The sequence below is a fragment of the Solea solea genome, chromosome 9, assembly GCF_958295425.1.
Source record: "Solea solea chromosome 9, fSolSol10.1, whole genome shotgun sequence".
In the NCBI taxonomy this organism is placed as follows: Eukaryota; Metazoa; Chordata; class Actinopteri; order Pleuronectiformes; family Soleidae; genus Solea; species Solea solea.
Window position 1 is genome coordinate 11,464,028 of NC_081142.1, and position 23,544 is coordinate 11,487,571.

The 23,544-nt window shown below is 39.9% G+C and overlaps 1 long non-coding RNA gene across 1 annotated transcript in view; it reads right to left on the minus strand.

Annotated features, from left to right (window-relative positions):
- Positions 1-6,367: 6,367 nt before the first annotated feature.
- Positions 6,368-23,544, minus strand: part of LOC131466104 (uncharacterized) — an 88,904-nt gene continuing 71,727 nt past the window's right edge. Inside the window, exons 6-7 of the long non-coding RNA XR_009241384.1 lie at positions 22,879-22,935; positions 6,368-8,538 (exon numbers count right to left, since the gene is read on the minus strand). This is a non-coding gene — a long non-coding RNA (uncharacterized LOC131466104). The remainder of the gene's footprint in view (positions 8,539-22,878; positions 22,936-23,544) is intronic.

Sequence of the window (23,544 nt, forward strand, 5' to 3'; positions counted from 1 at the left end):
TGAGCGATAGATCTGTTGTCATTTGTATCCAAATGCCACCAAAGTTGATTGGCACTGCACACACTGCACACACTGCACACACTGGTGCCCTCAGTCAGTCACCTGCCAAGTTTAAAGCCTGCTCGGCGACCTGTTGGACAGGTAAGTGACTAACAGACAGATAGACACACAGACAATCATTGCATTTATGGATAGATTTATCATTAGACCAAATCTGGACAAACCAAGATCAAACATCTGAACTGGGGAGTGATGCATCACTCAAAAATCATCAAAGAGTTAACGACATGAACACAAAGTATGAGAGATGTATTGTTCATTATATGCACTTGACAGCTTAAGCATAACAATTACTATACAGGAGCACGTGCAGCAGCCGTTCCAATTAGTACACGTAAATGAAAGGGCATAATAACAGCTGATGAATAATTTAGATGTAGCACTGGTGTCATATAGATTTTTTATTTTTTTTTAATCTTTACATTAAGAGTTGTTTAAGAATGCACCTCTTCATTATACATAACCACTCGTTTGTTTTGTGGCTTGAAGTGTGAGGGTGCGTTTGAGCAAAGCAAGCTGTCTTTGAGTTGTATTCAGCAGGGCAGAGGCTTAAGTTAACAGTAAATTAAAGTAAAACAAACATCAGAAAATAATATATAAAGAATATAAAGTATTTGGTTTTAAACTTGGCTCTAACAAGTGAATACTGTTGCCTTTCTACCGTTTGTCATTCAGGCCATTCTCCTCTGACCCCTGGAGGATTTTCCACCTTTTTTGTCTTTTACGGACCATTCTCTGTAAACTGTAGAATAAAATCACAGTAGTTCAGCCACTCCTCTTGAACTTCCGCAGATTGTTTTGACCTTGTTTACGTGTCTAAATGCATTGTGTTGCTTCCATGTGATTGATTAAGTGGATATTTGTGTTAACAATCTTTTGAACAGGTGTACCTACTGAAGTGGTCACTGAAAGCATACAAATCATTTACCAAACGTTCTCTTTCCAGGTAAATAACCAGTTTGGTAAACATACAACAAGTGCAGATGCATTCGTTCTGTATATACATACATATGCATTAACATTAACATTTTTGTTTACTGTACTTTATGCTGATTTATGCATTTTCATATTGAATTTGACCCACTGAGATGGATCCCATTCAAAAGGTGATACTGAACCAGGCGTATGTGCATTTCTATTGGCAAAACCAATGCACTGTAGAATTTGACCTGATAACATCATCGTTCTTCCAGCGAAAGACTCCTCTCTACACAGACGAAGTCAGCGTGCTCCAGGGTGCCCATTCCAAGGTGATCATTTTCTAGAGTCTGTGTCAGCCATGCAGACGCTGACTGAGAAAAACAGGATGAGCTGTTTAATACAAAATGATGTCATCGTCGGCACTTTAAAAAGAGTAATTCTGCTGCTACCACTGGTTTGTTATCTTCCAGTGTGAGTGTGTGTGTGTGTGTGTGTGTGTTTGCGTGTGTTTGTGTGTGCCCCTGCACACGTGTGAGAGAGAATTTAAATAACAGATTGTTAGTGACCTAATTATGGTACTTCTACATAAGTGTGTAATGTGCCTGAACTAGCTGGATGGTAAATTAGCATTTTGTGTGCTGAGTGATGAGACCTCTGCAAAACTACTCGATTTAAATCCCCACACGGCCAGTGACACAAGCTGGATGAGTTTTAGCTGTGTTAACTGGTGACTTCTGGCACTTCGTGACAGGGGAGGCGTGTCATAGTGGTTTCATGGGTCTGCGTATGTCAGATAAAAATGAAATTGCTAACTGGATCATGGAGTATATTGCACTCTATGAGGCTGGAACAGCACCTGTATTACCAACGAGACATGGCAAAATGCATGACTGGGCTACATCCAAGCAGGAAGAGGTTGGAGGAGGAGGAGTAGAAAGAAGGAGGCAATGTGAGCAACGTACAAACAAAGAGGAATAAAGGGTCATCCACCTGGCGGAAAAAAGGTACAGACCTGTGGTAAGAATTACAGACCGAGAAAGACAATTAGAAAAAGAGTGAGAGGAGCGAGCCAAACATTGTAGCATGAAAGACCCCGAACGACTATCTCATGCCCGCTAAGACTCCAGAAGCTTATCATCCAATGGGTAATATCAATTAAAAGGAGCTTTGCAAGACAAGTGATTAAATACCTAAGAGAAAACCTGTCACCACAGGAGGTGGCAGGCTGCCTCAACAAGCCAGGGAGAGAGAGAGAGGGAGAGAGAGTGAAGAGGAAGAAGAGCAGAGTGCTGTGTGAATGGCTGGACTTGGCCTCAGTAGCGGCACATGACGAGCGTTATTGCATTAGCTCCTCGCCAATCACATAATGAACTCTCTGTCAGCCGAGACAAAAGTGCGGCCACACCCCTGCAGCAAGGCAAGGAGCAAGAAGAATGCGATCAGTAGGATTAACAATGAAGGAGCCCTAAAGGGAGGCAGAGGAGAGGCCTTTTGCCAGAGAGAGATAGTAAGATTCAGGGGCTTAACATTGTCAAATGTTTCATTCAGCCATGACCACGAGTGCTGCCAAACAGATTAGCCTGTTTACCACAGGTTCTCATTTAAGAGATAAAGCTTTAAATGTTGGATTGGTGGGGGTGGTGGGGGGGGGGCAACATCGACAGTATGTCACAGTCAGGGTCTTGTCCACGCGAAAACGAGTCTACGTGAATCTGCCAATGATTTCTTTTTTTATTGTATCGCCTGGCATCCACACAGAAACGGCATGTTGGGAGCCCTGAAATGGTCATTTTTGGCAACGAGTCCCAGAGTGGGAAAACCTCAGAACACCACCCTCGCATTTCTGTGCAGACAGCCAATGGGAAAACAATGATGTCACAGTCCCGCCTCTGTGTTTCCACTGGCATTCACTGTCGCTATCTCCGTCATCGTTGTCATCATCCTCCTCCTTTTTTTTTTTTTTTTAAATTGTTTGGTCTGTTCACTTTATGATAACTTTTACTTCCTGCCTCTCCCCTGGTTTGTGTACACTGTAAGCTATACTCGTTCATGCTCAACTTCTTCTTCTTTGTTTTTGGTGTCGCAGCGCCACATACAGGCCTGGCATGTATTACAGCGTTTAGAGTCGTTTTGGGTGTTTCCTGAAACAATGCCGTGTTTAGGGAGAAGTTTTTCAAATTGATAAAGAGAAAGATTGTTTATGTATTGTTCGGTTTCCACGTGTCCTAAGTAGGAGTGTGTGTGTGTGTGTGTGTGTGTGTGTGTTGGGGGACTGACAGCAGAAGTAAAACTTCTCATTAAGCTCAGAGTTGCCTGAATTAATGACAGCTGTAAGCAGACCATGATCAATATGCCTCAGTATATCTCCCTCCGAGGGTAAGATGAGGATCGAGCCATCCTCGCAGAGAGCAGGTTGAACAGCTGCCATAGACGGTGTGATGGGGGGGTGGGGTGTGTGTGTGTGTGTGTGTGTGTTAAGATTTGACTGTGTTCTTTGTTGTAACTCAGAGGAATTCTTGCCTCTCTCCTCTCCTTCCCCTCTCCACTCCTTTTGTTCTTGTCTATTACAGCGGGGGTGATAAGGCTCCCCTGGGTGTGTTCAGCTACAGAAGCCCAATCTCAGTGGATAATCATCTTCAAGAAACATCAACAGGGTGGTGGTAATTTTGAATGACGGGTAAAGAGAAAAGAACGAGGAACAAAAACAGCCAATGTAGAGCAAAAGGAGAAGAAACAAAGAGGGGAAAAAAAACCCACATCAGGGCAGTGTATTTCAAGCTCTACTTTACGTAGAAATATGGCTCTGTTAACTACCTTGCCCATTAAAATACTTCCGTTTGAAATCCAACATGGCACGTTACCATCACATTTGCCTCCCTTCCTACTGTTTTCTGTCGTGAATGCGCCCACAGTTTGGCCGTGGAAGCTTCACTTCGCAGTCAACTTGATAGAAGCCAAGCATTCCACACCATTTCCAATTAATGATGGTGCTCTTGGCAGCAACGTAGTAATGACTACCATGAGGGCTGTTTTATTTCCCAAGACGAAGCATACACAGCTTCTGTTTCTCACTCAAGAATTGATAACAACGAGATCCATATGACCCACTTTCTTGCTAATGAGAGGTCATCACACACTGAGTGTAAATGTCAGGGGGGGGAAATACTGTCATTTCTGTTGAGCAATTCTTTAGTGCTTTATTGACCTTTAGGGACTGACCGGGAAAATGTCGGAGTTCCTGGGAAATGGCAGGTGTATGATACAGGGACAAAAGAGGGACAAACTACTCTAGAGCAACTTTTAATGGAACCAATGGGACCTATGTGTGTATTTGTGCATGTGCATGTGCGCCCACACACTACAAGAGGCGACCACTGGCCGATGATAATGGCGGGAAGGACAGTGATTGACACATGGATTGTAATGTTGATGAGCTGTGGGTCAAACCGCCAGAGCACATTTTGTAATATTCAAGTCGCAACTGTCATTTCTCCAACGACGCATGAGAATTGGAGCACAATCTATTTGTGTGCAAAACAACAGCATCCTCTGGAAACCACAGTGGCCACCTGGCTATCTTGTTCAAATCAATAACATCTCCAGCTATCACAGCTGCAGCCCGAGTGACCCTTCAAAATGGCAGCCATATGCCCAGTAAAGCAGGGATTTAAGTTGGGAAAAATCTCTGTGTGGATGTTAGATGTATTAAATAAGAGTAGCACAGCGTTTTCTTTCCAGTTGGGCCCCAGTTGTCAAACTGGCTTTGGGAGTGCTCGCAACTTGAGGAAGTGAAGTTAAATAGTTTCAAGTAAGCTCAAATGAGCAAATCTGAGAATTAACATAGGTCTTGACATGGAATAGCAGGGAGTTGTCAGTGAGGATCATGAATATGCAAGCCTGTGACCCAGTTTGATGTGCTAGAGCAGGACAGTGGGGTGCAGTGTAAAAATCCATCTGAAGTCAAATAATAGGAATCAATGCGGGAGGGATTTCATTTCAATTACTCAATCAACTGTTGATATACCTTCTGCTTTGCTTTGCAAATGTCACTCTCTCAAGGAGTGAGGTAACAAACTGGAAACAAACTCTTTTAATGTCACAATCAGGACACAAAACGGAGTGCCTCTCAACCCGTGCACCATGAGCGAGATAAGTCCCTGCAAGACAAAGTGTGAACACCCTTCCTCTGAATCATGAAGCAACATACTGAAGTACACAAATGAAAAGTGTTTCATTCTTCCCAGACCATAAGTTAATAAAAAATCCACTCTGTTGGCACCAGACTGTCTGACACAAACTCAAATTGATTCATAATTGAGTTTGTAAAGATTTTTATCCAGCTTTTGCTGGTTACATTAGGGCTTGACTAGTCTCATTTTGCAGTGGAGTGTACAGCAAATGCAACCCATGCTCTGGGCTCACTGTGCACCGTGCATTGCAATAGCTTGCTCAAATAATAACAGCATTTGAAGGACAATTTTGCTTCCTTCTACTCATCAGTAAGCAGCCACTGAAGGATGTATTTAGGGTCACCTCTCCCACTGACACAAGCCTTTTTGCTACCGGGATTTACATTTTGCAACTCAGTGCTAAACGGCACTCAGAATAACGTGTGATTTCCACATCAAATCCTGTAAAAGAATCTACTGAGATGAGACAGTATTTAAGAGGAATAGTTTAGAATTTGAAACCAATGCCATTGTCACACTGGTGTCTTTTCTGTATTTTACTGACACGTTAGAACGCCAACATGTTCCAATGCAAGTTTGCCAAGGGATGAACAGATAATTATCCAAAACAGAAAGAAATCAGAAAAAAAAAAATGCATATTTTATATTTATTGGATACATTTATTTATTGGATTGTTAAATTTTGGCTTTAATGTTTTTTTTACTAACTAATAAGACACAAACGTGTCTTATTGTTAGATAAGGTTTCTGGTTTGCTCTGTGGCAGGTATAATAAAAACGTACGCACGTTTATATTTCATAAAATACGGGGAGATCCTCATCCGTTACACTTATGTAGACACAGAATTTATTGTAAGTAAAGTCAGTGTTCCTCCAAAGGTGGAGGGGATTATAAAATATTCTCATATTGCTTAATATTGATCCACCCCCAGTTTGACAAACTGTCTGCATACAGAAATGATTTAACACTGTGGCGATGTATTCCTCATATATGAATACCTCGGTAAAATGACTCCAGAGGAACTATGCAGAATGCTGAATTCAGTAAGAAATAATACAGTAAACTACAGGTAAATGGATGTACAAACAGATGATAACTAAAGATAGAATTGTTTATTTATCACGTAAAAAACATATACTGTCGTGATTTGGGGGCTGCATTTAGTGAGAAATCTATCATCAGATGATGTCAGGGAGACGGCTATTACTCAGCAGAAGTTGGGTGATGCGGCAGAACGCTGACCCTATAAAGAGTTCTGATCTTTAATTACTGCAATCACTTGATTGAGGTTACTGCTGCCAAAGGAGGTTCTATCTGCTCTGCGTTTACATTTTTCAACAGCACATAAAAAAAAAAAAAACAGATGCATCATGACTGGTTAATCACATTGTTTTTGTTGGTGATTTCCATTCCATTGATTAGCAGGACACACTGACAGTGTGACATCAAAGGTCTATTGAGAACGTTGGACTTGCCCACACTCACTCACTCATACATACTATATGTTGGTGTCTCGCTTGGTGTGAGTGCTTTGTGATCAAGACGGACACAGGCCATTTATCAGACACTGCTGTCTATTCAGTCCTCACTGGGGCCTGTCAAATAGGTCTCTATCCAGCCCTGAGCCATGGTCAATTTTCAGGCAGACAGCAGCCTCCCTGTCTGATAAAAAAAGAAAAAAGAAAAAAAGAAAACAGACCAAGTTTGGGATTTATGGTTGATCTGCAACAAGCCAGAACATCTCCTGAGGGAGCACATAAAACACAGTGGAAATCATAGTGTGAGCAGTAACACACACATTTGTCTTTTACGGCTCGATGTACTGATAATGAAGTTTGATTTTCCATTATGTTCCAGTGAAGGGTGCGAAAAAAAAACAAGGGTGCCACTTTGATGCCTTGACCCGTTGCTGTAAATGCCTGTATCTGTAATGTAAGCTTTTCCCTTTAATTCCAATGGGATTGGTTACCCTCAAAATGATAGTTAGGTCATGCCAGGGCCCCGTGGTGCTCATTAAATCCACACAGCGAACAATATCATTGTGATAAAAAAAAGGATGCGGTAAAGCTTATCTGTATCAATGCTATTGTTTTTCTTATGATGAGGGACCGCGGTGGCTCAAAGCAGCTCCTCAGCTGTAAAAGGAAGTAAGCTACCATCACTTGCCCATCCTTTGCATAATATGTCTTTGAAGGATCATATGCATATTTACATAAGGGTGTGTGCTCTGAGCATTGACAGAGCTTCATTAAAAGAATGAAATATTCCCATTTCACGTGGTGGAATCCCCAGTGCCATATTTATTGGTTGTCCCTGACAATGCCATGGACCATTAATAAAGCGAACCAATAACATTCAGCCTGGATAATTAGGCAGGCTATTGCTGACAAGACGGTATATGGCACATAAATTCTATTAATAAGCCATGTACTGGTTTAATATGTAGAAGCATCAGATGTAAACATGTCATGAGAGAGGCAGAGGATGGTGGCACCTTGGCTCTGTGGGGACAGGAATGAATGCATATTATCCTGAAGTACATTTGATAATGTTAAACACTAAACCAATTATTTCGTTTTTCTACTCTAATATATTTTAATTACATCGATACTGATTCTCTTTCCTCTAAATACAGTATAAGTCAATTATATATGTAACTATAATGTGTGACGGCATAATAAAAGACTATTGAATGGCATGGCATGATACTGTATATTAAAGGTGAATAAATACTTATGGACCTAATCATTATTTAAGGAAAAAAACTGTAGTGCCAACTAAAATGTACAGGACATGGAGACAGCAGTAGATCAACAACTCATGTGTGCTGTGATGTAAAATTGTTGATTTTATCTGGATTTGATCTTTTTCTGGAGTTTAATGTTGGGAGAAAGCCGTCTAACAGTGAGATTAAGTGATGAGATTTAAATCTGTTTTCCTCACTGTGATCATGTCTCAGGCTGGTTCTCAGTGCAGGGTGCACAAGGGATGCACATAGTGCAGTCAGCGCTGACTATAGCTGTTCCAGTCCACAGGCTGGATCCTCCAGAGTGTGCATTAGTCAACTGGTTGTTGTCAAAATGCATCACTGCGCAGCAGCGTAAGAGAGATTGAATTTGATTTGTCAACACCTTCCGTTGCAGCCAATGCTTGCCCGTTCACAAAACGGATCCCAGAATTCGGAAATGGTGACGTAGCCGGTAAGTTCTCTTTGTGCAAGACTGTCTCATTTCAGAGTGCCTCACTTCAGTCTCCTTTGAAGGACGCGGTTGACCAACCCGTTCTCATCCCGAGAGCGTAATTTACTGCAGCTCTGTCACGTCCCTCGGCATGGACTGGCAGACTCATGGCGGTATCCTTCCGGGTCTGAAAGAGACACACTGAGCTTTCAATTAACTCCGATATAAACCCATTGGTGGCGTATCTAGACGCTCAGAGTAGAGCAGCAGTAAACAAAGTCAGAGTAGGAGGTTATGGTTAGGGATCAGGATAGGACTGAGGTTAAGCATTAGGAGCAAAAAAGGATTGAGGGTTAGGGTTAGAAAAAAATATCCATTTAAGACTTTACTGCAGAGCCGGCCCAAGTCATAAGCTAACTAAGTGGCTGTTCGGTGCCCCCTGATCACCAGAGGGTCACATTTATTCTTAGTTTTAAAAATCTAAGTCATTCAACTGGTTTACTTCACTTCAACACACTGTGAGCTTCACTTTGAATACAAAAGTGCAAATTAATGCTAGGCCATTTTTGTGATTTTACTTCCCTCTAATGTCGAACTATAATTAATGCCGTTTATACTATTACATTTGTATCAATACTAGTCAAGCACCAGCTTCTCCATGGCTTAGTGGATATTCACTGTTGGCTCACACTCAGCATACTTTTAGTTCATTAATATCATCAGCATTTGCGCGACCAATAATAAATAATTCTAAATAATAGAGAATATATTTTCCTTGTCAGTGACTGCTTGCTTAGTAGCAGGTTAACGCTCACAGTGACATTAAATTGTGCATTGATACTCAACTAAATGTGGCATGGATGGAGGCATCTGCATCCAGCCCATGGGTTTGGACATAGCTAATGTCAGTGTCTGATACAAGCACAGCCCAAAAACCTTGAACTATACCTTTCATACTGAACCACTTTTATAACACAGTGGGTTGTACAGTTGAGTTTTCTTGAGATAATTGCCACTCTGCCGGCTCCTCCATCAAAAACTCATGGATGGAAGTCGATAATACTACAAAAGTTTACGACGTGTTACTTTCACCCGCAACCACCCACAAAAACTCGAGCAATAATTTGTGACATTTTCAATAATGACTTTGCCTCGGTCCACCAGGAAATGACACGGCACTTAATAGAAATTCCACCTACATATATTACTCACGGTCAGGTTGGCCTTTCTTGCAAAAACTGCAGCAACTACACGTGTTTCATTTTACCACAAGAATAATTGTTTACAATAATCATCATTAGAATATATGTAGTTTAATAACTCAAAACAGCAAAAAGCTGCTTAGCAGAAATTGTGTTTCACAGACTTGAACCAATTATAACACGAGGCTGAGAAAAATACTAATTTTAGTGCTGCTACAAATGAGAACTTGTACAGTGGGTGGTTTTTGATAATTTTTTCCCTGAATGACCAAAATAATGGTCATTCATGAAGTACTAGAGGATGGATATGGAGAAAATAGCATAGTTCAGGTCCAAGGCTGCAGTACCTGACCCTCTCCTACCACTGTAAGTATAATTACCTCACTGACAGAGAGGCCGCAAAGGGCAGGATGCAGTTTGCCACTTGAGCTCATGTGGCTGAGGTTAGCAGGGTGGAATAATTCAAATCTTTTAATCCAACACTTTTTAATGCCCATTGGTTTGCCATATAGCAACTGTAAGATATGATCTCGAGTCTGCTTCTTTAACCTCATTGTTCAGATGAGATATAAGATAAGATTTTTCTTGTGTCCTTTTGCTCTAGCAGCTCTACGTGTTGTTTTTTTGCAATGTCACATAAAACACAAGGGATAACAAAGGAAGGAATATAGTTAATCATACAGAGCCCCAGACATGAGGGGAAAAGAAAAAAAACTATTTGTGGCCACAAAATACTAATTCGTTCCTATGAAATAGGTAAAACGTGTGCACGCATAATGTTAATAACATTCTTATGAATTACTGGAAGACTTGCACAACCGAAGCGAGCAAAGAGTGCTGAATCTTCAGGATGGACTGAGATAGTGTGATAGAGTTTAATTTTAGGTTGGGAATGATATCCAAAGATATTTTCAACAGCTTTTAAGAATATATTTGGAACTCATTCTCAACCTAAAATAAAACTCAATCTCACTATCTCTGTCCACATATCGCAAAGCTTCAGCCCTCTTTGCTTGCTTTACTGTCTCCCTGTATGTGCGTGGGTTTTCTCTGGGTTCTCCGGTTTCCTCCCACAGTCCAAAAACATGCAATATGGGGAAATTGGACACTCTAAAATTGACTGTAGGTGTGAGTGTGAGAGTGGATGGTCTCTATATGTGGCCCTGTGATGGACTGGTGATCTGTCCATGGTCTACCCCGCCTATCGCCCTATGTCAGCTGAGATTGGCACAGCACTCCCGCAACCCTCATGTGGAGGATAAAGTGGTAGAAGAAGGATAGATGGACATTTTACCTATTTCATTGGAACAAATTAGTATTTTGTGACCACAAATCAATATTTCGTGTGCACGTTTTACCAATTTCGTGGGAACAAATTAGTATTTCCGTGGTAACAAATTGGTACTTCGTGGGAACAAATTAGGATTTCTGTGGCAACAAATTAGTATTTCTGTGGGATAAAATTAATATTTCCGTGAGAACAAATTAGTATTTCCGTGGGAACAAATTAGTATTTCCGTGGGAACAAATTAGTATTTCGTGGGAAGAAATTAGTATTTCTGTGGCAACAAATTAGTATTTCTGTAAGATAAAATTAATATTTCCGTGAGAACAAATTAGTATTTCCGTGCGAACACATTAGTATTTCCGTGGGAACAAATTAGTATTTCCGTGGGAACAAATTAGTATTTCTGTGAGAACAAATTAGTATTTCCGTGGGAACAAATTAGTATTCCGTGGGAACAAATTAGTATTTCCACAGGAACAAATGACATTACATTACATTACATAACATGTCATTTAGCAGATGCTTTTAGCCAAAGCGACTTACAATAAGTGAATTGAAACATTTGGGTACAAACAAGAGCTAGAAGTAAGTAAATGCTTCAAGTAAGCCAAACTATAAAGTGCTAATCATAAGTGCAATATACAAGTAAGCTGCTTTTTTTTTTTGTCGTTGTTGTCTTAGTCGAGGTAGAGTCAAAAGAAATGTGTTTTTAGTCAGCGGTGGAAGATGTGGAGGCTTTCTGCTGTCCGGATGTCGATGGGGAGCTCGTTCCACCATTTGGGAGCCAGGACAGCGACAGTCTTGAGTTTGGCGAATGCCTCTGCGATCCTCTCAGTGAGGGGGCAGAAAGCTGGTTTGCTGATGCAGAGCGGAGTGGGCGGGCTGGGGTGTAGGTTTTGATCATGTCCTGGATGTAGGCTGGACTGGATCCGTTTGTAGCATGGAACGCAAGCACTAGAGTCTTGAAGCGGATGCGAGCAGCTACAGGAAGCCAGTGAAGGGAGCGGAGGAGCGGTGTAGTGTGGGAGAATTTTGGTAAATTGAACACCAGTTGAGCTGCTGCATTCTGGATGAGTATTTCATGGGAACAAATTAGTATTTCCTGGGAATTAATTAGTATTTCGTGACCACAAATGAATATTTCGTGTGCACGTTTTACCTATTTTGTGGGAACAAATTAGTATTTCGTGAACGTGTTTTACCTATTCAGTGGGAACAAATTAGTGTTTTGTGGCAACTCATTCCTTTCTTTTTTCCCTTGTCAAGGGGCTCCGTATTATCACATATTTGAACACATTAAAGGTTGACAACATAATCGGTTAATAACTCAGAACAATCAAACTAACCCTTTTCACTGTATATTTGACCTTGACTTAAATGTTTGTTGCCGGGCTGAGAAATAACCCAGACCTTAATCTAAACTGATCCAGACAGATCCAGAGAAACAGCCACCTTGCTCAAATAAGTGCATCTAAACAGAGACTGCCCCACAAATTCTTAAATAAACAAACCGTTGGTTTTCCGAATGACTCGACTGCATCCTCAAGGGGAAGTGCTGTCACACCCATGAAAAATGGCAAACTCTATTAACTGGCTGATGGTCAATGGTTGATTTTAAGTGAAAATTAAAATGAAATGTACTTAGAGTGAACTACTTTGTACATTATTGCTTGTGCACTGCAACAATGACACACCCCATTGTGAAGCACACAGTGGGGAAAAAAATATCGCTAACAAGCACAAAGACTCAAACTTTTAGTAGATGTGACACCAGGCTTCAACTTAATGAATGAAAGCTATCGCTCTCTCTCTCTCTCTCCCTCTCCCTCACTCACACACTCACTCACTCACTGGCTAATTTAATTGAGGCTTTTAAAAAAGGAGTACACTGCATCATTTCCACAGTGATATTTGGTGGAGCTTTTGCCAGCATGCACTGAGCAGACAGTGGATACTTTGAAATGTACAAATCGACCTGGGTATATACAGAACATCCAGAAAAAATATAGATACCACATCATATGTATTGTCTTTGATGGAAGCACAATCGTTGGTCCCACTTTCGTAATGCGAATTGTTGAGGAAGTTAAATTGATTAACAACGACTGAGTGCTGTGCCATGCATACACATGGACCGATCAGAGAGAAAAGGATTGGCTTCATGTGTGACCCACTTCATCTGACAGCCAGCCTTCAGAAATATTTTAACTGGTATTGAATGTCTATTTATCTTTTGTTGGCTCATTAGCAGTGAACTGACAAATATCTCTGTAAGAACTTTGTCAGTATGCTGCAGCATATCATTTCTTATTCCAAGAAACTAAGTAAAGTAGATTGATTAATTGATAGATATTTTTCAAAATTATATTATATCAAAACATGTTTTTTTTCCATGTACAAATGTATAAAATGTTTCAATCTGTTTTTATTTGTCTTAAATCACAGTAAATTGAAAATAATTTATGACATTGTCAGAGGTGAAAAGTAATGAATTACATTTACTCACGTTACAGTAATTGAGTAGGTTTTTGTGTACTTTTTTAACTTCCTACTTAAGGATGTTTTTTGGAGGTACTGTACCTCGCTACATTTAAATCACATCTGTTACTGAGTAGAAAACTGGAAACCTAGGACAGGTGAAATATGAGGACAAGTGAACGATGAGGACAGGTGAACGATGAGGACAGGAGAACTATGAGGACAGGTGAACGATGAGGACAGTAGAACTATGAGGACAGGTGAACGATGAGGACAGGTGAACGATAAGGACAGGTGAACGATGAGGACAGGTGAATGAATGACAGCTGAAAGTTGTCCTTTTTGCACGACAGAAGAAAGAAAGTTAACCTTGTTAAAAAGTAACTTTTACTGAGTACATTTTACACAAGCTACTTTTTTACTTTAACTTGAGTACATTTTTAGACCAGTATTTTTACTTAAGTCAAATTATATTTCAGTACTCTGTCCAACTCTGGACATTGTATGAGGTCCGCAAATGCTTTTAACTATTTTATTATTATGATTAAGATAATGTATGTAGAACACTTTATGAACAGATCTTTGCACTCCTATAGGTGAAAATAATTAAAAAACACGAATAATTAATTTTGCCCCTTGGCTATGCTAATAGGACTATCTAGAATGCAATGTGACTGCAGGCATTTAAAAAAAAAATCACTGGCTAAAACTGACAAAAAAGAGGAGCCAATTCACTTTAGATAATGATACATTACAAGTGGTAGGTTTTTACACTCGTTAGATCTATGCTGTAGCAGAAATAGAGAACACACAGTGGAGGAAACCAGAAGTTTCACACTGATATAATAGTTTAAAACATCTGTCTTTAAACGAGCAGTGAAAGTGCCATGCAACAGAGTCACACTGCGGCTAATTTACTGAAACACTCTGCGCTACAGGTGTGCAGGTTCTGAGAATTTTGTCAGAGATGAAGAGAAAAACCACGGGTCATGAAAAGATTCATATAAAGTAAAAAAAAACAACAACAAAAACAAAAAAAAAGTTTGCAATGACTGGATTTGCATGTTTTCTTTACCTCCAGGCAGTCGAGTCATGTGTGGCTGCCAGATGGGTTACTATCAGCAACAGTGAAGTGGCAGAGGATGCACCAAAACACAAACTGAGCCAAAGACACTGATCCCCTGTGAGAAGAATGTCTGGCTGTCTTCCCATGTCATGCAATGGTGCTGATGGGCTGATAAACCTCTTCTCTTCCTGTGTCACCCCCGCCTGACTAAAAGCAGAGTGGGAGACACAATCTTTTTTTTCTTTTCCTAAAGTGGAAGTCGAAGGACCTAAAGGATAATTGTGACAAGCTGCTGACCCCCTTGCCCAGGTCAAATTTCTCCAGGACGGGGGTCACTTCCTGGCAAAAAGCAAACTACTAAATTAGGAACGAAACCCACTTCAACTTCTTTACATTATCTGGACTCTGGGCTTGGTCCCCTGGGACTTATTTACTCATCAGCTTCCTCAGTAAGATAAGCGTTACACATAAATTGTAATGGCTCCCACTGACAAGCCAGTGGTGTAGCAGGAAGGGCTCCTTGCCGATTTGTTTGCTCACTTAATGTTGAGAGGTTTTCAGAGTAAGTTACCACTGCTGGCTGCTGAGTGTTATTGTCACACAATTGTTATGTATTTCAGGGCATCATCTAAAAATGAATCAGAAAGGTACTGACATTTCATCAGCTCAAATGGACCCTGTCCAATTAGAAAATGAGGAGATGATTTACCCTATTATTCAACAGTTTGATTTAAAAATGTGTCAAGGTTTATGGACAATAAAAACATACTTGTCAGGAAGAAAAAGCTCTCCCTGATTACACAGTTAAGAATAATGACGGTCACCAATTGTTTTAGCAAACACATTTTTTGCCAAACAAATGATGTAAACGATTTCCACTGGAATGGTTTGTTTAGGTTGACTTAGACTTAGACTTTCTTTTATTGTCATTGCACAGAAAACACAGCAGTGAAAACTGGCAACGAAATTTCGTTGCTTGGCAGCAGATAAGAAACAAACACATAGCATTGAATTTTGTCACTTCTGAGTTTTGATAGGAAATGTCTTTTATCTTACTGTAAATGTCTATACATGTATCCAATTCTTCAGCCTAACTATGATTAATAAAAAATAAATAAGTAAGTGTAATAAAAAATAAATAAGTAAGTGGTTAGCACTGTTGCCTTTGCAGCAAGAAGACCTGGGTTTGTGACCCAGCTTGAACACAAGTTTGCATGTTCTCCCCGTGTGTGTGTGTGTGTGTGTGTGTGTGTTTGTGGATTTTCTCTTGATTCTTCCGGACCATAGGTGTGAGTGTGAGAGTGGATGGTTGTTTGTCTCTATTGGCGTATTTCCACTATATGGTCCCAGCTCGGCTTGACACGGCTCGACTCTATACGGTTTGGTTGGTTTTCCATTACAATATAGAACCTCCATAACGGCTGCATGAATCTGCCGTGACTTTGTTTTATATGCGACACACACACACTAACGAGTGACTAGTGACTTGTAAAGCTGTTGTTTTTTCGATGTACTGAATCATTACAATCAGTTAATTAAAAAGATTAGTTCAGTACTTCCTCCATGACCGTAGCACAGACTCCATCTGACACAGTCACTGAACTGGCAGGGATTGCGACTCGCGATCGCAGGCTTTTGGCAATACTGTCATTAAATACACCTAATTGTTGGAGATTAACCCTTTTTTTTCAGGATTTTTAAGTCTTTTTAACTGATCTACAGTTCGTCATTGTTCGGTTTGATTTTTGTGCCTCTTCCTGTGACGGCGCTCTTGACCAATCAATGCACGGCAGTCTGACGACGTCACACATTAATTCGACTCAGCTCGCTTGGAATCTCGACTGAGCAGGTACTAAACAAGTATCTAAAGTTAAAGTTTAATTTTATTAATCCCCTTGAACCGGCGACCTTCCAGTTACAAGTCAAGTTCCCTTTCCACTTGGCCACGGGCTGCCCAAGACATACTAAAATAAGTACCACCTGTCCAGGGTGTACCCTTCCTTTCGCCCCACGTACACTTACATTGGCACAGTGCCCCCGACCCTCATGTGGAGGAAAAAGCGGTAGAAGATTGATGCATTGTTTGTTTAGGGGCCTAATGTATTCGAGCAATGTCACCATGTAAGCTGCATTATATATACAATATAAACTCTTTTTTTTAACACAGTTGATTAATGTTGCAAAATGATTGACATACTATAATAATAACTGAAGACGTCTTTATTCCAAATGTCCAGACAATGAAGACACACAGACCACTGCACCATGTGGAAGACTAAAGCGGCTGCAGTGACATTTTAAAGTTATGTTATACGTTCTTATGCAGCAGGTGAACCGAGGGCAGAAAGAAAAATAAAGAGTGAAGTCATGTTTTATGAAATAAAATGTTTCAGTCCTCTGGGGCTGGCTTTGCCTTAATTATCATTCACTTTAGACAGTCTTTGTAGTCTTCATACACACCCGGCTGTCCTGCAGTCATTTATTATTATCCACATTATGAATTGATTTGCAGGGAAACACTTTTGCGGTGGAATTGCAGTAATGACCTGGCCTGCTGGTCAACGCAGATGAGGTGAAAGCAATTTTACACTTGGCCTGCCGAGACTGTGAGTCTAATTTGAATAGTCCTGTGTCTCTTGTTTTTATTGTTTGGGCAATTTATTTCAAAAAGCTCATGGGGCTCAATGCAAAAGAGGAAATTATTGCTTGGAGAAAATAACCATTATTGTTATTACTGTTATGTAAATAAAGGACAACAAAGAGAAAATTATCGAAATGTGCATCGTATTTACTCATTGTGGCTTTTTTTTTTTTTTTTCACTTGTTAAAATTAATTGTGGAATAACAGTCGTGCACTAAGGAACATAATAGAGATCATGCGAGGATTATCCAGAATGTTAAAAACATCTGAAGTAAAAATAAATCATTCACAGCCGGGTCTGCATAACTGCATCATTTATATAACGGAAACTGTGAGGAGAGATAGTCCACCATATCGGTAATGTGACAAATGTTTAATGTCCATGTAAAGGAGTAATAAATATGTGCTCGGAAAAACAAAACAAAACTGCAACCAAAATGTGATGGAGTAAAAAGAGATGGAGAGGTATTGGCAGGATGACGAATGCGAAGTGAGAGACTGGCTTCAGACATATTTATTAGTAGATCGTCCGCTCTTAATTAACGCGTCTATTCATAAAATCAATCCCCCTCTTCTTCATCCTGTCATTCGCGTGTAATTTACACAGCGGAGAGAGTTATTCTGCAACTTTTCACCTGAGACTCATTTGTAGAACAGAGGCATAGCTCACTGGGAAACTGCTACGGTGACAGCAAGTTGCATTTGAGTGAGAGAATCACTGATGCGAATGCACTTTTTGCTTTATTAGTCATTTAATTTCATTAGAATTGTATTATATTTCTATTTTGTAAAGGGGGGAGGACTAAGCATATGACCGCCCTGACCACAATAAATAAATACATACGTTCTTTGCATTTCCGTTTAGTTTGTAGATGAGATTTGAATGTTTTCAGTAATTATTTTCTAAAATGTATGATTTAGTCAGAATTTCCACATCTCAGAGTTTAGGTCAACATCAGATCCTGTCAGTCATGTTAAGACAGTAGTGTTGTGTCCTAACAACCAATAGCATGAACAACCTTAAGGTGTTTTTCCACTACGTAGCACCGCCTTGGCTCGTCTCTACATATTTTAGTTGGTTTTTACCATTACCATAGTACCTCCTCAACGTGGGCGGGGGCATCACAGCACGACACTCTCGTGCCTTCGTTTTATATGCGACACACACAAACGAGTGACTTTTAAAGCAGTTATTTTCAAGGTGCTGAATCATTGCAATCTGTTAATTAAAAAGATTAGTTCAGTACTTCCTCCATGACCGGACCACAGACTCCATCTGACACAGTTACTGAGCAACGACAGGCTTTCAGCAGTGCTGTCGCTAAATACACCAGAGTCCTCTGTTAAATGATGAGATTGTAGTCATTTCATTGGTAAACGTGGAAGATCAACCCACGTTTTCAGGATTTTCAAGTCTTTTTAACTGATCTACAGTTCGGCATTGTTCGGTTTGAGTCTTGTGTCGGACGTCGTGCTTATGCCTTCCTGTGACGTCACTCCCTGACCAATCAGTGGCCGGCAGCTCAGCTTGTTTGGAACCTCGTCTGAGCAGGTACTAAAAAAAAACAAAAACACCAATCGCCAACGGAAAAGCAAAATAACCGTACCATGCCGAGTCGAGTCGCGCTAGTGGATACACGCCATTAGATCCTGCACTGTTCTCACTGTTTCTTCAACAAAATCATATAACGAATGGCAATACATTGAGATGAAATGTTTCCACAAAGAAACTCATCCGTCAGTCGAGGAGAGTCATACAAGGAAATCAAGCCTCATCTGGGATCAATGTAAAGGCTGGAGGATGGAGGTGGACATCACGCGCTGCAGTCAGTTTTACCATCATCGTGACGGGTTTGAGCCAAAAAGTTGACTATTTCCTCTGCAAGTCAAAGCGAATGCGTGGGTGAGGTAAACACTACAAGAGGGATTTAAATCACATCATTTGAATTTCATTTGATTGCTCAAAAGAGAATGAGTTCTTGGCAAACGCAGAGTGCTTAAGAGCCGCACGGGGCTGCTGGCCTCCGCCCACATCTCCTTTAGTTATAGTGTAAATCAGGACAAGTAAGAGGGAGATGGAGAACAATCCATCTTTTTTTTATTTTCGTTTTTTATTGGCGTGAACTTGGACACACACTGACCAGTAGTGTTGCTCTGCTAGAATGACGACCAGCCAGCTGTCAAAAACAGGGTCAGCAGGTGCCATTAAAAAAAAACTTTTATTTGACAGAAACGAAGAGTGAAGTGTAACAATGATACGAGACAAATGCTGGACGATATCTGTCTGTATCACCAAACACTCCGTTTAACAAGCATTTAGCAGCTAAACAATGACGAGCTTTCCCTCAGGGGTTAATGAAAATACATGCAATAAATGCTACAGTGGACGAGACAACAGTTATGTTCTTCAACTTTATAAAGCAATAACCAGACAAAATGGAGTCTTGTAGTGCCTCCATTTGACAATAAAGATATCTGTAATGCAGGTGTAAAAGACGTCTTTAAACAACGCTGTTCTTTTAAATGAACAAATAAACAAGACTTAAGCTCACATTGATTTTCTTACTCACTCACTCTCAGGTTGTTGCAAAAGACTGAAGGTGATCCAGGATTTAATTAAGGCCAAAACAGCAGAGCAGGTTATATTACGCGATGCACTATCAGATAAATGAAGATATGAAGTTAAATGCAGAGCAGCTTATCAACACTGAGGATGAGAGCAATCAAAAATGAGGTTGTTTTTTTTACATGTGTGTGGGCTGCATGAGCTCCAGTTGCTGCAGAGACAAAGCGCTTCTTGTAAACACGCGAAGCAGAACAGATGGGTCTGAATCCAAAGGTCATGTTGTCATATGACAAATGGAGTCGTCGCAGACATATGTGGCAGCTTTTTAGAGCTCGTCAGGGTTGGCGGCTAAACGTTAGCCTTGGTTGTAATCCACAGCGCTCAGCCCGCTTCGGGAGGCACAACAAACGGCACCTCGCCTGAGCATTTAAGATACTAACCCACAGCGACACGTGAGGCTTCTTCGCTGTGCTTTTCATGGACAGGTGATCCACGCCGCACTACCTGATTTGGAGAGGAAATCTATGCTGAATGAAATCTAATCTCATGCTCAGCTACAATTATGCGCCTTACTGAAATTTACCGAAGCAAACACTTTTTACGCCCGAAAACGGCACATTTCCGTGAAGCCACAGAGATTAAAATTGATATTCAGTTCTGTGGTGTCATGTTTGATAAACTTTAAAGCCATTTACCTCAAGAAATGAGGTGTAAAATACCCATGTGAAATATTTAAAAAAATATGTAATAGCAAGTTTTTTACTTTTTTGGAGGGATAACCGAGACTGGTGGCCCTTTAAATAGTTGCAGCTATATTCATACTTATGATTTCTATCTAAAAGGCCATCACTGACCACCTACTTCCTCTTTCCTCTTCCTCTACAATACAGGATTTTATTTTAAGGCTACAAATATTAACCTAAATCCCTTTCATAAAGACTTATTTTAACTGTTTATCCGTTTTGCTTATATTGTATTAAAGCAGAGGTGTCATTTAATATTAAGTCATAATAAAAAAAAAATTAAACACAGGCACAGCTGCCACAGAGGTGATAGAATATAGACAGAAAATATTATATTATATATTATATACATTATTATATTTATTACATTCAACACTGAATTAAATCAGATATTAATAAGCATGTTTGGTGTTTTAATTACATTAATTTAGTTTTTGGTATGACGTATACATCATTCCATATCAAAATAAACACCTTTACTTTGAAATTCTGTGAAATATCATCATGAAGATCTTCATTGCTATGTCATGTAATATTGTGTTTTCAAGTTTCAAGTTCTTGCTATGATTTGTCAACTGTAGTATCAAGATGATTAATTAACCCTGTTAATACCTGAGCAGATTAGGAAGACATGCAGAATACTGATGTATCCCATGATCAGTTTTTTGATCGACCATGTATTAAACAGTGCTCTCTCTTATGGCGCTGCTGTTACAAAAGGTCTGTGTTTTGCAGGATGGAGGACGCATGAACGAGAACTGGGTTCATGTGTGTATGCATCTCATGTTAACTCAAGGAACTCAAGAAAATCCCTCCTCATCTCGTGTGATTGTAAACCTGTCTGTTTGTGTGTCACTCCTGTGATTAACTGGCTCCACAAAATGTAAAAGAAAATGCCATTAAGTCAAAATAAACTTACTCGACGACACCTTTCTGTAAAACAGGACTCAGGTACACACCAACCAAGGAAAGCAAACATTTTAAAAAAAAATCTTGGATGAAAGTGTGTCCAAAAGGTTCAAGCAAACGGAGCTACCCTCTCTGGAAATTTATAAAAGCTCCCTGAATTCTTGTTATTCACTATAACTGATAGCATTGTGTATTCCCCCAAAACTCTTTTTTTTAACTATTTGCTTTGCTAATTTGTGCTGATTAATTATTTCCTTGGTAATTATGTTCATAATTAAAACATAAATCTGCAAACTTCCATGTGAGCCCAAATGAATGATGTCAATTCAATACATATTCTAAAGTGAAATCTCTCTCACGGGCTATTATGGAAATGATGAAGAACTACCTGCATGATCAAGACGGCAGGATTGTTTTTTTTCTCTTTTTCTAACAAAGATAAAAGCACCTGGCGGGAGTCTGCAGGTCTATCAGAGAAAGCAAAAAGCAAGTCAGCTGAGGTGAGCTCATCTACATTCACCAGACCTGACACCGTGTGTGTATAGGATCCCTGCAGGAGAGGACAGGGCATAGGAAGCCATGAAGCATCTTTTTTAACACACGTCTGTATTGTGTTCAAGGACACAAGCAAAGCAAATGTGTTTCGGGGGCTGCAAGCGTAAGGAGAACATGAATGACAATGTAGAGGTGAAAATTACAAACTACAGCCTAACCCCTAGTGCCCGAGCAGGCGCACCCTTGGTAAATTGCTGTGGGAATAATACACAACTGTTATTATGGACATCCTGGGGGGGTGTGTTTATAGATCACATCTTTATTCTGCTTTACAAAATGCATTTTTTTTCTGGTTCTTATGTGTTATTGTGTCATAGTTATGATTAATTCTATAGTGCATATTTTATTATGCATTTAAAAAAAACAAAACGAAGTAGTTGTGCAGAAGTCACAACATAGTTTGTACTTTGTTTTTGTTCATAAAAACAAGGCAAGCGAACTTTGAAACGTGACTTATTTCCAAATTTCACAAATTCGATCAGATCACACAAGTCCTTATCTTCAGGCTTTACAAACGTCTTCTTATGTGTTGTTGATTTTATATTGTACATATTTTTTTTAAAAAACTATACGAGTAGTGATACTTGGGCAGAAGCGACAAAATAGATAGATTCTTTGATTTTTGTTCCTACAAACGAGCCAAGCGAACTTTGAAATGTGACTTATTTCCAAATTTTCCAAATTCAATCTGATTGTAAAAGATTTTAGTATGTGTGTTTATTATAGTTGGTGAACATGTTAAAACAATTCACATGATCAGATTGCCTATAGGCTGTGTTGAATAAGTGGATGTAACACACGCTATATTGCACATTCTTATCTCCTCTGTATTTGTTTTAACATAGTAATGGAAAAAAAGCAGCCTAAATGCTGTGTTGTAAGGGTTAAATATAATTGGTGAAAATGGAATACAAATTATTTCATTACATTGCCTATAGTTGGCGCTGAAAAAAAGGTTATAAAACACTCCACTTTGCACATTTGTATAGCCTCTGGATATACATTGTTACATAGTAATGGAAAAAACAGCCTAAAAAGGCTCCATGTTCAAAGGGTTAATATCTATAATAATTACTTACACAGGTCACAAGCCCTTTTCTTCTGAAGGTATTTCAAAAAGCCGGCCTTCGCTGCACCTATAACAAATTGGAGAATGATTGAGAAACCTTTTGCATGTAATCATGCACAATATAACATCCATGCAATAGAAGCTAAGTCTGCCCCATGTTATTGTTTCCTGCATATGAGGCCCCAGCATCCTGAGGACACAGAGGAATGCACATTTCATTTAAGTTAAAACATCTAGTGCACGCTGGCATTTTGCCAAACTTGATTTCCAAAAACAGGCTGTAATAATACATTTCAGACTCTCGTCCCCCTTGACAGACAACTCATCTAACTTTGAAGGCAGATGGCTTAAGCCACTCCAAAAAAAACCGAATGAAATGAAATGAAAGCAAGGGTGGTGAGGAATGAGCTGGGAACTGAACAGCACTGCACGAAAACAACTGCACATCCTCTTTATTGTATTCTAATAAACCACATTCTCCATCAGTGGGGGGATTATGAGTGTCCATTTGTCTTTGCCGGGCCACCACTGTTAGGGAGATACTCCCTCTGCGTGTCTTCACCGTGCAAAGTTAAAAGCGAGCGCTGCAAGTCATTTGTCTCCGGTAACAGCGGCTCGTAGGAAGCCTCAGTACCTCAGCTCTGGTGGATGATACATTATCACTGATCACTTGTCC